This window comes from Arachis hypogaea, chromosome 1, assembly GCF_003086295.3.
Source record: "Arachis hypogaea cultivar Tifrunner chromosome 1, arahy.Tifrunner.gnm2.J5K5, whole genome shotgun sequence".
In the NCBI taxonomy this organism is placed as follows: domain Eukaryota; kingdom Viridiplantae; phylum Streptophyta; class Magnoliopsida; order Fabales; family Fabaceae; genus Arachis; species Arachis hypogaea.
In genome coordinates, this window is record NC_092036.1 from 28,322,911 (window position 1) to 28,337,765 (window position 14,855).

The 14,855-nt window shown below is 39.8% G+C and overlaps 1 non-coding gene across 1 annotated transcript; it reads left to right on the forward strand.

Annotated features, from left to right (window-relative positions):
- The first annotated feature begins 591 nt into the window (after positions 1-591).
- Positions 592-699, forward strand: LOC112713325 (small nucleolar RNA R71). The gene has a single exon (XR_003158303.1). It is a non-coding gene; the product is annotated as a small nucleolar RNA R71 (small nucleolar RNA).
- Positions 700-14,855: the final 14,156 nt, after the last annotated feature.

The window sequence follows — 14,855 nt, forward strand, 5'->3', positions numbered from 1 at the left end:
AGAGACTATGTTTGCTAGGCCGGAGAGGCTCTACTCAGAATTCTCTGTCTGTTGCTGAGAAGATGATGGAAAAGGTTTGCTATTGCCAAACTTATGTCTCCCACCATTATTGTTGTTGAAGCCTTGTTGAGGCTTCTGTTGATCCTTCCATGAGAAATTTGGATGATTCCTCCATGAAGGATTATAGGTGTTTCCATAGGATTCTCCCATGTAATTCACCTCTTCCATTGCAGGATTCTCAGGGTCATAAGCTTCTTCTTCAAAGGAGGCTTCTTTAGCACTACCGAATGCAGCTTGCAATCCAGTCAGATTCTGAGAAATCATATTGACTTGCTGAGTCAATATTTTGTTTTGAGCTAATATGACATTCAGAATATCAATCTCAAAAACTCTTTTCTTCTGAGTCATCCCATTATTCACAGGATTTCTTTCAGAAGTGTACATGATCTGGTTATTTGCAACCATCTCAATGAGCTCCTTGGCTTCTACAGGGGTTTTCAAATGAAGAGATCCACCAGCAGAATGGTCCAATGACATCTTGGACAATTCAGACAGACCATCATAGAATATACATATGATGCTCCATTCTAGAAGCATGTCAAAAGGACGCCTTTTGGTTAATTGCTTGTATCTTTCCCAAGCTTCATAGAGGGATTCACCTTCCTTCTGTCTGAAGGTTTGGACTTCCACTCTAAGCTTGCTCATCTTTTGAGGTGGAATGAATTTGGTCAAGGAAGCATTGACCAACTTTTCCCAAGAGTTCAGGCTTTCTCTAGGTTGTGAGTCTAACCATGTCCTAGCTCTGTCTCTTATAGCAAAAGGGAAAAGCCTAAGTTTGTAGACCTCGGGATCAACCCCATTGGTCTTGACAGTATCACAGATCTGGAAGAATTCAGCTAAGAACTGATGAGGATCTTCCGATGGAAGTCCATGAAACTTGCAATTCTGCTGTATTAGAGAAACTAATTGAGGCTTAAGCTCAAAGTTGTTTGCTCCAATGGCAGGAATTGAGATGCTTCTTCCATAGAAGTTGGAAGTTGGTGCAGTATAATCACTAAGCATCTTCCTTGCATCTCGAGCATTGTTGTGGGGTTCGGCTGCCATGTCTGCTTCTTTTTCAAAATTCTCTGTAAGGTCCTCTACGGAGTGTTGTGCTTTAGCTTCTCTAAGCTTCTTCTTCAGAGTCCTTTCAGGTTCAGGGATCAGCTTCAACAAGAATGTTTTTATCCCTATTTCTGCTTATATGAAAAAGAAGAGAACAAAAGTGAGTAGTGGAATCCTCTATGTCACAGTATATAGACTCCTTGATGTGTCAGAGAAAAAGGAGTAGAAGAATGAGAAGAGAGAGGAGGTGAGTGGTGCACGAAAATTACACTCACACTATGTAATTCCGCACAACTAACCAGCAAGTGCATTGGGTCGTCCAAGTAATAGCTTACGTGAGTAAGGGTCGATCCCACAGAGATTGCCGACTTGAAGCAAGCTGTGGTTATCTTATTATTCTTATTCAGGATATCAATAGTGGTTCTTAATTTTAATTGTGAAAAGTGAAAGAGCATGAAATCAATCCTTGTTACGCAGTAATGGAGAATGGGTTGGAGTTTTGGAGATGCTCTGTCCTTTGAATTTCTGCTTTCCTACTATCTTCTTCTTCACGCACGCAGGTCTCCTTCCATGGCAAGCTGTATATTGGTGGATCACCATTATCAATGGCTACCAGCCATCCTCTCAGTGAAAAGGGTCCATGTACATGGCTAATCATATGTTGGTTCTCACTAATGTTGGAATAGGATCTATTGATCCTTTTGCGTCTGTCACCACACCCAACATTCATGTGTTTGAAGCTCGTCACAGTCATCCCTTCCCGGATCCTACTCGGAATACCACAGACAAGGTTTAGATTTTCTGGATCTCAAGAATGCTGCCAATTGATTCAAGCTTATACCACGAAGATTCAAATCTCACGGATTTGAATGCTCTGTTGTCAGGAGAGGCAGTCAAACTCATGAGCCAGGAACCCAAGAGACATCCATTCAATCTAAGGTAGAATGGAAGTGGTTGTCAAGCATGCATTCATAGGTTGAGAATGGTGATGAATGTCACAGATCATCACATTCATCAGTTGAAGCACGAATGAACATCTTAGAGTAGAAACAAGCGTGATTGAATAGAAAACAGAAATAATTGCATTAATTCATCGAGACACAGCAGAGCTCCTCACCCCCAACCATGGGGTTTAGAGACTCATGCTGTCAAAGATACAAATTCAGATGTAAAAAAAATGTCATGAGGTCCAAAATAAATCTCTAAAAGTAGTTTTTATACTCAACTAGTAACCTAGGTTTACAGAAAATGAGTAAACTAAGATAGATAGTGCAGAAATCCACTTCTGGGGCCCACTTGGTGTGTGCTTGGGCTAAGCATTGAAGCTTTCACGTGCATATGCTATTCTTGGAGTTAAATGCCAGTTTGTAACCTATTTTTGGCGTTTAACTCTGGTTTGTAACTTGTTTCTGGCATTTAATGCAAGAATATGGCAGAAAGCTAGTGTTGAACGCCAGTTTGCGTCTTCTAAACTTGGGCAAAGTATGAACTATTATATATTACTAGAAAGCCCTGGATGTCTAAGTTCCAACGCAATTGGGAGCGCACTATTTGGACTCCTGTAGCTCCAAAAATTCCATTTCGAGTGCAGGGAGGTCAGAATCCAACAACATCTGCAGTCCTTTTTCAGCCTCTAAATCAGATTTTTGCTCAGGTCCCTTAATTTCAGCCAGAAAATATCTGAAATCACAGAAAAACACACAAACTCATAGTAAAGTCCAGAAATGTGATTTTTGCATAGAAACTAATAAAAATGTACTAAAAAGTAGCTAGATCCTACTAAAAACTAAGTGAAAACACCCCAATAAGCGTATAAAATATCCGCTCATCACAACACCAAACTTAAACTATTGCTTGTCCCCAAGTAACTAGATAAATAAAATAGGATAGAAAGAAAATCAAGAGGCAATTTCAGAGTTTTATATGAAGCTCAAATTCTAATAAGATGAGTGGGACTAGTAGCTTTTTCCTTCTGAATAGTCTTAGCACCTCACTTCATCCTTTGAAGTTTAGAATGATTGGCATCCGTAGGAACTCAGAATTCAGATAGTGTTATTGATTCTCCTAGTTTAGTATGTTGATTCTTTAACACAGCTACTTTTATGAGTCTTGGCCGTGGCCCTAAGCACTTTGTCTTCCAATATTACCACCGGATACATAAATGCTACAGACATGTAACTGGGTGAACCTTTTCAGATTATGACTCGGCTTTGCCAAAGCCCCCAATTATAGGTGTCCAGAGTTCTTAAGCACACTCTTTTAGATCACAACTTTAACCACTCAGTCTCAAGCTTTTCACTTGGACTTGCATGCCACAAGCACATGGTTAGGGACAATTGGGTTCAGCCGCGTAGGCCAGGATTTTATTCCTTTAGGCTCTCCTATCCATTGATGCTCAAAGCCTTGGATCCTTTTTACCCTTGCCTTTTGGTTTTAAGGGCTATTGGCTTTTTTTTTTTCACTGCTTTTTCTTGCTTCAAGAATCAATTTTATGATTTTTCAGATTATCAATAACATTTCTTTCAAGAGCCAACAGTTTTAACATTCATAAACAACAAGATAAAAAAATATGCACTGTTTAAGTACTCTTTCAAAAAAAAAGTATTGCCACCACATATAAATAATTAGAATTTTTCTTTTAAGAACTCGAAAAAGTTACCTCCTTATTCTAAAAATATCTGCTATTTCATTCATGTTCAATGATGATGAGAAAAATAAATTATAGCTTACTTGGAGATGATAAAAATAAAAATAAAAATATTAACTACTACTACTCATATGACTCATAAAATAGATTTCTAATAGTAGAAGTTATCACAGAGTTAAGATTAGGACTCAACAACCTTTATTTAGGGAGATGGATGCTCCTTCAATTTGTGGGTTGTCTGGACCTTCAAGAGAAAGCTTCTGGCGCTTCAGCTCCTGTAGTTCACCTCTTGCTTCTCCTGTTCCTTAAGCAGTTTGTAGATTATACTATTTTGATTCTGCTGTTCTTCCTTAAGTTGATCCATTATTTCTTGCAGCTTGGTGACAGATGCTTCTAAGCGGGTGTAGTAGTCAATCTGAGGGATTTCTGGGAGGAACTTCTGCGCCCTCTTTTTGATGGAGTTTTCTTGTACTTGTTGTCCCTCCATTGACTTCTTGGTGATTGGATGTTCAATTAGGATGAACTCATCTACTCCAATCTTCACCCCAGCCTCTTTACATAGCAGAGAAATCAAGTTTGGGTAAGCCAATTTGGCGTCCTTGGAGTTCTTATTTGCAATTGTGTATAGCTCACAAGAAATTAGTTGATGAATCTCCACTTCGTTTCCTTGCATAATACAATGGATCATCACTGCTCTCTTGATAGTGACTTCGGAGCGGTTGCTGGTAGGCAGTATGGAACGTCCAATGAAATCCAACCAGCCCCTAGCAACTGGTTTGAGATCCCCTCTCTTGAGTTGGTTTGGAACACCTTTTGTGCTAGTTGTCCACTTGGTTCCAGGGATGTATATGTCCTCTAGAATTTGGTCCAAGCGCTTATCATCACACACCATTCTCCTATTAAAGGATTCTAGATCATCTTGTAGTTGAGGCAGCTTGAAGACCTCTCTTATTTTGTCAAGGTGGAAGTAAATCATCTTCCTTCTGACCATGGTTCAAAAGGTATAGAAAGCGGTTCCAGTCATTCTCTGCCTCTCTGTTTGCCACAGATTTGAGTAGAATTCCTGAACCATGTTTTTACCCACCTTTGTCTCAGGATTAGCTAGAATTTCCCAGCCTTTATTTCGAATTTGCTCTTGGATCTCCGGATATTCGTCTTTTTTCAGATCGAATTTAACCTCCGGGATCACTGACCTTAGACCCATTATTTTGTCGTAATGGTCCAAATGTTCCTTGGTTAAGAACCTCTTTTGATTCCAAAGTGGTCTTGGACTATTCTCTTTCTTGCCTCTTGAAATGGTTTATTTTTCCTTAGAAGCCATGATCTTAGTGAGTCTTAGCTCAGTGATCACGCACAACACACCAAACTTAGAGGTTTGCTTGTCCTCAAACAAAAAAAAAAGGAAAAGAGAAGAGAAGGAGGAGAGCCAAATTTGAATTGTGGAGGAGAGGGGGTGGCCGAATGTTAATTTAAAAGGGAGGGGTGGGTTCGAAAATTTTTGAAAAAGATATGATATAAGATATGATTTGTAAAAGATAATTATGATATGCAAAAGATGTAATTTTAAAATTGAATAGATAAGAGAGAGTTTTGAAAAAGATAAATCTAAATTTGAAAAGATAGTATGATGAGTTGAAAAAAAGATTTGAAAAGATATTAGAAAGATATATGAATTTTGAAAAAGATTTGAAAAGAAATTAAAATGATATATGTATTTTGAAAAAGATTTTGAGAAGAAGAAAAGATTTTTAGGATTAAGAATTATTTTTGAAATTTGAAATTGAAAGATTGACGATTTGTAATATGTTTATGCAAGAAATTATGGATGAAAACATAAAAAAAATTGATTTGGAAAACAAAATTACCTCTCCTCCACATTCCTGGCGTTAAATGCCCAAACACTGCTTGTTTTAGGCGTTTAACGCCCAATTGCTGCTTGTTTTGGGCATTTAACGCCCAGCCAGGTACCCTGGCTGGCGTTAAACGCCAGAAAGTCTTTATCACTAGGCATTTTTCTAAACGCCCAAGATGCTACAGTTCTGGCGTTTAACGCCCAAAAGTGCCTCTTACTGGCATTTTTGTGCCAGTGAGCTTCTTTTCTCTGCTCTCTGCTCTGAATCCTTCTGTAACTCTGTGAACTCCTACAAATAAGAATTAGTTATGATGATAATTTATTAAACTCCTATTTATTATTTAAATAACAAATAAACTGTAGTAATGGCTGGGTTGCCTCCCACCAAGCGCTTCTTTATTGTCTTTAGCTGGACCTTATTGAGCTTTAATCTAGTCTCAGTTTTGAGCATTATTGCTCAAAATTGCTTTCAAGATAATGTTTGAATCTCTATCCATTAATAATAAACTTTTTGTCAGAATCAATATCCTGAAGCTCTACATATCCATATGATGACACGCCTGTAATCACATATGGTCCTCTCCACTGGGATTTTAGTTTCCCAGGGAATAGCCTGAGCCTAGAGTTAAACAGCAGAACCTTTTATCCTGGCTCAAAGACTCTAGATGACAGGTTCTTATCATGCCATCTCTTTGCTTTCTCATCGTAAATTTTGGCATTTTCAAAAGCATTGAGTCTGAATTCCTCTAGCTCATTCAGTTGGAGCAATCTTTTCTCTCCGGCTAATTTGGCATCAAGGTTTAGGAATCTGGTTGCCCAGTAAGCTTTATGCTCTAATTCCACAGGCAGGTGACAGGCCTTTCCATACACAAGCTGGTATGGAGAGGTTCATATAGGAGTCTTGAATGCTGTTCTGTATGCCCATAGAGCATCATCCAAGTTCTTTGCCCAATCCTTTCTTCAAGCAATTACAGTCCGTTCCAAGATTCTTTTTAGTTTTCTATTAGAGACTTCAGCTTACCCATTGGTCTGTGGATGATATGGAGTTGCCACCTTGTGGCTAATTCCATATCGGACCATGGCAGTATAAAGCTGTTTATTGCAGAAATGAGTGCCTCCATCACTGATTAGAGCTCTAGGGACACCAAATCTGCTAAAGATATGTTTCTGGAGGAACTTCAGTATTGTCTTAGTATCATTAGTGGGTGTTGCAATTTCCTCCACCCATTTAGATACATAGTCTACTGCCACCAGAAAGTAAGTGTTTGAGTGTGATGGTGGGAAAGGCCCCATGAAGTCAATACCCCATACATCAAACAACTCAATCTCTAAGATTCCTTGTTGAGGCATGGCATAACCATGAGGCAGATTACCAGCTCACTGGCAACTGTCACAGTTACGTACAAAATCTTGGGAGTCTCTATAGATTGTAGGCCAGTAGAAGCCACATTGGAGGACTTTGGTGGTTGTTCGCTCACCTCCGAAATGTCCTCTATATTGTGATCCATGGCAATGCCATAGGATCTTCTGTGCCTCTTCTCTAGGTATGCACCTACGGATTGGTCTGTCTGCACATCTCTTGAAGAGATATGGTTCATCCCACAAGTAATACTTCGCATCAGAAAGTAGTTTTTTCTTTTGTTGCCTGCTAAACTCCTTGGGAATGAATCTTGCAGCTTTATAGTTCGCAATGTCTGCAAACCATGGCACTTCCTGAATGGCAAAGAGTTGCTCATCCAGAAAGGTTTCAGAGATCTCAGTGAGGGGGAGAGATATCCCTTCTACTGGATCTATCCAGGACAGGAGGTCTGCTACTTGATTCTCTGTCCCTTTTCTGTCTCTTATTTCGATATCAAACTCTTGCAGAAGCAACACCCATCTTATGAGCCTGGGTTTTGAATCTTGCTTTGTGAGTAGATATTTAAGAGTAGCATGGTCAGTATACATAATCACTTTTGATCCTACTAGATAGGATCTAAACTTGTCAATGGCATAAACCACTGCAAGCAGCTCTTTTTCTGTGGTTGTGTAATTCTTCTGTGCATCATTTAGAACATGGCTAGCATAGTAAATGACGTGCAGAAGCTTATTATGCCTCTGTCCTAATACTGCACCAATAGCATGGTCACTGGCATCATACATTAATTCAAATGGTAATGTCCAGTCTGGTGCAGATATGACAGGTGCTGTGACTAACTTAGCTTTCAAAGTCTCAAAAGCTTGCAGACACTCTGTGTCAAAGATAAATGGCGTGTCAGCAACTAACAGGTTGCTTAGGGGTTTTACAATTTTTGAAAAATCCTTTATAAACCTCCTATAGAATCCTGCATGTCCCAAAAAGCTTCTGATTGCCTTAACATTGGTAGGTGGTGGTAATTTTTCAATTACCTCTACCTTGGCTTGATCCACCTCTATCCCCTTGTTCAAAATTTTGTGTCTAAGGACAATTTCTTCAGTCACCATAAAGTGACATTTCTCCCAGTTTAAAACCCGGTTGGTCTCTTGGCACCTTTTCAGGGCAAGTGCTAGATAGTCAAGGCAGGAGCTGAATGAATCTCCAAATACTGAGAAGTCGTCTATGAAGACTTCTAGAAATTTTTCTACCATATCAGAGAAAATAGAGAGCATGCATCTCTGAAAGGTTGCTGGTGCATTACACAGACCAAATGGCATCCTTCTGTAGGCAAATACTCTAGATGGACATGTGAATGCTGTTTTCTCTTTATCTTGGGGTTCTACTATAATCTGGTTGTAGCCTGAGTAGCCATCCAGAAAGCAGTAATAGTCATGACCTGCTAGTCTTTCTAGCATTTGGTCTATTGATGCCAGGGCATCTAGGCCAGTTTCACTAACCTTTTCTTTACTGTTTTAGGGTAGTTTCATGCATTTTCTTAGGAAATAAGCAAGTTTTGGATGAAATTACATTTACACCTTGATTCAAGCAACTATTGTGAATTTTATATGATTTCATAAGGATTATGCAAGGATTGAATGACAAATTGTTGATGCATAATCTCATGACTTAGACTAGAGCTTTGATGCACTTTATTTGCTTGATTTCAGGACAAAAGAAGCAAGGAAGAACCACGTTAGTAGCCACGTTAAACTAATTAACGTGACCACTAACGTGGAATGGGAATGAGCTTGCAACGTTAATGAGAAAAGTGATCGCCAATAACGTCTTCGAAGCCATCATAGCCCATGTTAATTGCCATGTTAACTACATTAACGTGGTAGTTAACGTGGAGGAAAAGGGAGCTCCAGTATTAGTGGTAAAAGTGAATACCACTATTGCTCCAAATTGGCAATTGGCCACGTTAAGAGTCACGTTAACTTAGTTAACGTGAACTCTAACGTGGAAGAGGAAGACAACGCCAACGTTAGTAACACTTACCTTTGCACTAACGTTGGATTAAGCCAACATTGTCCACGTTAGTGGTCACGTTAAGACCACTAACGTGAGAAATAACGTGGAGCAAAGCATGATGAGCCAACGTTAGTGGCACTCACCTTTGTCACTAACGTTGGAGATGGCATTCACTACCACGTTAGTGGCCACATTAATCCAATTAACGTGAGCTCTAACGTGGGAAGGATGGGTGTTTGGAGTGTTAGTGACAAAGGAAAGTGTCACTAACGCTCTCGAAGCTTCGGCATGCCTACGTTAAGAGTCACGTTAGTTATACTAACGTGAACTCTAACGTAGGGAAAGGGGGCACAATGCAACGTTATTGGAAAAGGTGATCCCCAATAACGTTTGCGAAGGACAAAGAGGCAACGGTAGTGGTCACGTTAGTGCCACTAACGTTGAAGTTAACGTGGATCATTTGGGGTTGGAACATTAGTGAAAAAGGTGATTGTCACTAACGTTCTCGAACCCACATTTTCACTTAACGTTAACACCACTAACGTCCTAACTAATGCCCATGCCTAACTCACACTTTTCTGCAAGCTGAGCCCACTGAAGATTGTAACTGCTTCAACTCAAGATCTAAGGCCCATATCCAAGACTTGAAGAACTCGCTAGAAGATCAAGAAGAGTAATATATATAGGAGTAGTTTTGAATTATAGAGAAGCTTGGCACTTTGGAGAACTACCCTCTGTATATTTACTTTTCTGCATTTTCTAGTTTAGCATGTATTCTTCACTGCCATTTTCCATTTCCAGAGCTATGAACAACTAAACCCCTTTCATTGGGTTAGGGAGCTCTGTTGTAATTTGATGGATCAATTATAGTTCTCATTCTTCTACCTCTTTCTTTTCTCTTGATTTACTAGAAAGCTTTCGATCTTAATTCAATTGGTTAGTTGTCTTGGAAAAGAAACTCTCCATAATTGGATCTCCTCTGAGCCTTGGAAAAGGGATGAGGAGATCATGCTAAAAATGCTTTCCCATGTTGGACCAAATTGGGGTTTGGGCAGATATAGTGACATGTAATCCTCTCAACACTTTGATTTGGAAATACATGTGGTATAATTAGTGACCACACTTCATCTCTTCCTATGAGCAATTAAATCAAGGAATTGGGCACTTGTTCAAGCTTAGAGAGATTGGATTGCCAAGGAATTGGGATCCAAGCACATAAGATTGCCAAGGAGATCAATGAATACCTTGATTGAGGAAGAGATGAGAATGAATTTGATCCGGAGAATGCAACATCTCCTGAGCCCAATGAATCCCCCATTTTTGATCTTACCCATTCTCTTTACTTTCTGCCATTTATTTCCATGTTCATCTCCCCAAATCCCCATTTAAGATTCTGCACTTTATTTTCTATAATTTACTCTCCCGCCATTTAATTTCCTACAATATCAACTACATTCTGTTTAGCTCAACTAGCACACTCTTCCAACTAAAGTTGCTTGACCAATCAATCCCTGTGGGATTCGACCTCACTCTATTGTGAGTTTTTACTTGACGATAATTCGGTATACTTGTCGAAGAAAAATTTGTTGAGAGACAAGTTTTCGTGCATTAAGTTTATGGCGCCGTTGCTGGGGATTGATTTTGTATCAACAATGATTAAGTTGGAAGTTCACTAGATTGAGCATTTTTATTTTGTTTGTTTATTTTATCTAGTCATTTACCTTCAGTTAATTAGTTTCTTCCTCATCCCCTCACCCCTCGTTGTTTTCGTTTTTCTTTGTTATTATCTACAATTCTGCTCACTAACCCACTAACTATTTGACAATTTGTACCACTCACACTAACAGCCACTCTAACAAGAATAATCATTTCATTTTATTTCTTGCTGTGTGCTCTGTTAGTTGTATGACAGAAAGAAGAGGCGGAGCTTCAACTTCCTTTGATTCAGAACCTAAGAGGACCCTCCATAGATCAAGGAGGGAAGCAAGAGTAAAAAGAGTTGTTGGTGCTGAGGAAGAGGAAGAGTACTTTGAAATAAACATGGAGGAGAACTTGGAAAACAACCATGAAGGAGAAGCTCACAACCATGCCAGAGAAGGCCCTGTGAATCATGCTGGGCAAGAAAGGAGAGTTCTAGGCTCTTACATCAATCTAAACCCAGGAAATTATGGAAGTAGCATCCCAAAGCCCACCATACATGCCAACAACTTTGAATTAAAGCCCCAACTCATCACCTTTGTTCAGAACAATTGTTCATTTGGAGGAAGTGCCCAAGAAGACCCCAATCAACATCTAACCACCTTCCTAAGAATATGTGACACTGTGAAGTCTAATGGTGTTCATCCAGATGTCTATAGATTGCTTTTGTTTCCTTTCTCACTCAGGGACAAAGTATCTAAGTGGCTGTAATCCTTTCCGAAGGAGAGCTTAACAAATTGGGAAGATGTGGTGAACAAATTTTTGGCAAGATTCTACCCTCCTCAAAGAATTAATAGGCTGAGAGTTGAGGTACAAACTTTCAGGCAACACGATGGTGAGACTCTCTATGAGGCATGGGAGAGGTTTAAAGACATAACAAGAAGATGTCCACCAGACATGTTCAATGAATGGGTTCAACTACACATCTTCTATGAAGGTCTTTCTTATGAGTCAAAGAAGGTAGACCATTCATCAGGGGGCTCTCTAAACAAGAAGAAAACCATTGAAGAAGCTATAGATGTCATTGAGACTGTCGCTGAGAATGACTACTTCTATGCTTCTGAAAGAAGTAACACTCGAGGAGTAATAGAGTTGAACCACATGGATGCATTGCTGGCTCAAAACAAGATGATCACCAAGCAGCTAGCAGATCTTACCAAGAAGGTAGAAGAAAACCAAATCGCAGCAATCATCACCTCATCACCAGCTCAAGAAGGAGTGAATGTGGGAGAAGAAGGTGACTGGGAACAAGCAAACTATGTTAGAAACTGGTGGACAAAATTGTGATCATCACTAATGGCTCTTTGGTATGTGCATCTATTAACTCAGCACTTCCTTTCCACAACTCCGTTCAACTAACCAGCAAGTGTACTGGGTCGTCCAAGTAATAAACCTTATGTGAGTAAGGGTCGATCCCACAGAGATTGTTGGTATGAAGCAAGCTATGGTCATCTTGTAAATCCCAGTCAGGCGGATTCAAATGTGATTGGATTAGATAATTAAAAGATAAATAAAATAAACAGGAGATAAAGATAAAGTTACTCATGTAATCCAATGGTGGGAATTTCAGATAGGTGCATGGAGGTGCTGTGTTCCTTCCGAATCTCTACTTTCTTATTACATTCATCCAATCCTTCTTACTCCTTTCCATGGCAAGCTGTATGTAGGACATCACTGTTGTCAATGGCTACATCCCATCCTCTCAGTAAAAAAGGTCCAAATGCTCTGTCACAGCACGGCTAATCATCTGTCGGTTCTCAATCAGGTTGGAATAGAATCCAGTGATTCTTTTGCGTCTGTCACTAACGCCCAGCCTTCAGGAGTTTGAAGCTCGTCATAGTCATTCAATCTCAAAATCCTACTCGGAATACCACAGACAAGGTTAGACTTTCCGGATTCCCATGAATGCCGCCATCAATTGTAGCTTATACCATGAAGATTCTGATTAAGGCATCCAAGAGATATGTGCCCGGTCTAAGGTAGAACGAAAGTGGTTGTCAATCACGCGCATTCATAGGTTAGAATGATGATGAGTGTCATGGATCATCACATTCATCAAGTTGAAGTGCAACGAATATCTTAGAACAGGAATAAATCGAATTGGATAGAAAATAATAGTAATTGCATTAAAACTTGAGGTACAGCAGAGCTCCACACCCTTAATCTATGGTGTGTAGAAACTCCACCGTTGAAAATACATAAGTGAAAGGTCCAGGCATGGCTGAATGGCCAGCCCCCATGAAGGTCTAAGGACTAGGCGTCCAGAGATCGAATAATACAATCAAAGATATCTAATAGAATAGTAAAAAGTTCTATTTATACTAAACTAGCTACTAGGATTTACAGAGGTAAGTAATTGATGCATAAATTCACTTCCAGGGCCCACTTGGTGTGTGCGTGGGCTGAGCTTGATCAATCCACGAGCTGAGGCTTCTCTTGGAGTTGAATGCCAAGTTGTAACGTGTTTTGGGCGTTCAACTCTGGTTCGTGACGTGTTTCTGGCATTTGACTCCAGAATACAGCATAGAACTTCCGTTGAGTGCCAGTTTACGTCATCTAAGTACGAATAAAGTATAGACTATTATATATTGCTGGAAAGCTCTGGATGTCTACTTTCTAACGCCGTTGAGAGCGCGCCATTTGGAGTTCTGTAGCTCTAGAAAATTCATTTTAAGTGCAGGGAGGTTAGATTCCAACAACATCAACAGTCCTTTGTCAGCCTCCTATCAGAGTTTTGCTCAGGTCCCTCAATTTCAGCCAGAAAATACTTGAAATCACAGAAAAACACACAAACTCATAGTAAAGTCTAGAAATGTAAATTTAGCATAAATACTAATGAAAACATCCCTAAAAGTAACTAGATCATACTAAAAACTACCTAAAAACCATGCCAAAAAGCGTATAAATTATCCGCTCATCAGAAACTCACCCAGACAGACCCATGATCCATACTCAAAAAATTATAATTCTGGTTGGAGAAACCACCCTAACTTTGGGTGGGAAAATCAACAAGACCAAGGCCAGGACCAGAGACGCCACAATCACAATCCTAATAACAATACAATTCACCAACATGCCTCCTAGAGATCCTATCAACATTCACCTAATCACCCTTCTCAGCCACCTAATCTCAACCCACCATCACCAACCGAGGATAGACTTTCTGAAATTGAGACTCTACTTGAAAGAATGTGTAAGGAAATTCAAGACAGTAAAGTTTTCCGGGAAGAAGTGCAATCCAATATGCAGAATCAAGAGGCTGCCATCAAGAAACTTGAAACACAAATTGGCTACTTATTCAAGCAAGCCCCTAGCCACAACATCCACAGTAACACTAATCCAACTCCAAGGGAGGAGTGTCAGGCTATCACTCTCAGAAATGGAAAGGAATTGAGGGAGACCTACAAAAAACCACAAGAGAAAAACTCAGATGAGAAAGAAAAAGGGACAAGAGGAAATACAAGTCTCCACCCCTAAGCCCTAGTAAGAGGGAAAAGTGCTGAAACCAGGCTTCCCAAAAGCCCCATACCCCCAGCAATTAAAGAAGAAAGGAGAGGACAACCAATTCTCAAGGTTCTTGGAAATCTTCAAGAAATTACAGATCAACATACCCTTTGCTGAAGCAATAGAGCAAATGCCGCTCTATGCCAAGTTCTTGAAGGAGTTAATGACCAAGAAGAGAAGCTGGAAGAACAACAAAACTGTGATACTCACCGAAGAATGCAGTGCCATCATCCAGCACAAAATACCTCAGAAATTAAAGGATCCTGGGAGTTTCCAAATCCCTTGTATCATAGGGGAAATAACTGTGGAGAAGGATTTATGTGATTTAGGGGCAAGCATAAATCTGATGTCTTTAGCAATGATGTGAAAGATGAGGATTGAGGAGGCCAAACCAACAAGAATGGCCCTACAACTAGCAGACCGGTCATTCAAATTTCCTCACGGAATAGTGAAAGACTTGTTGGTAAAGGTAGGAAACTTTATCTTTCTAGCAGACTTCGTAGTGTTGGATATGGAGGAAGGAGCTAAGACCTCTATCATCTTGGAAAGGCCATTCTTAGCCACCGCTGGAGCCATCATTGATGTCCAAAAGGGTGAACTTGTCCTTAGACTACATAAGGAGAAAATGATATACAATGTGTTCAAGGCCATGAGTTACCCACAAGACTCACTGGGAGAGTGTA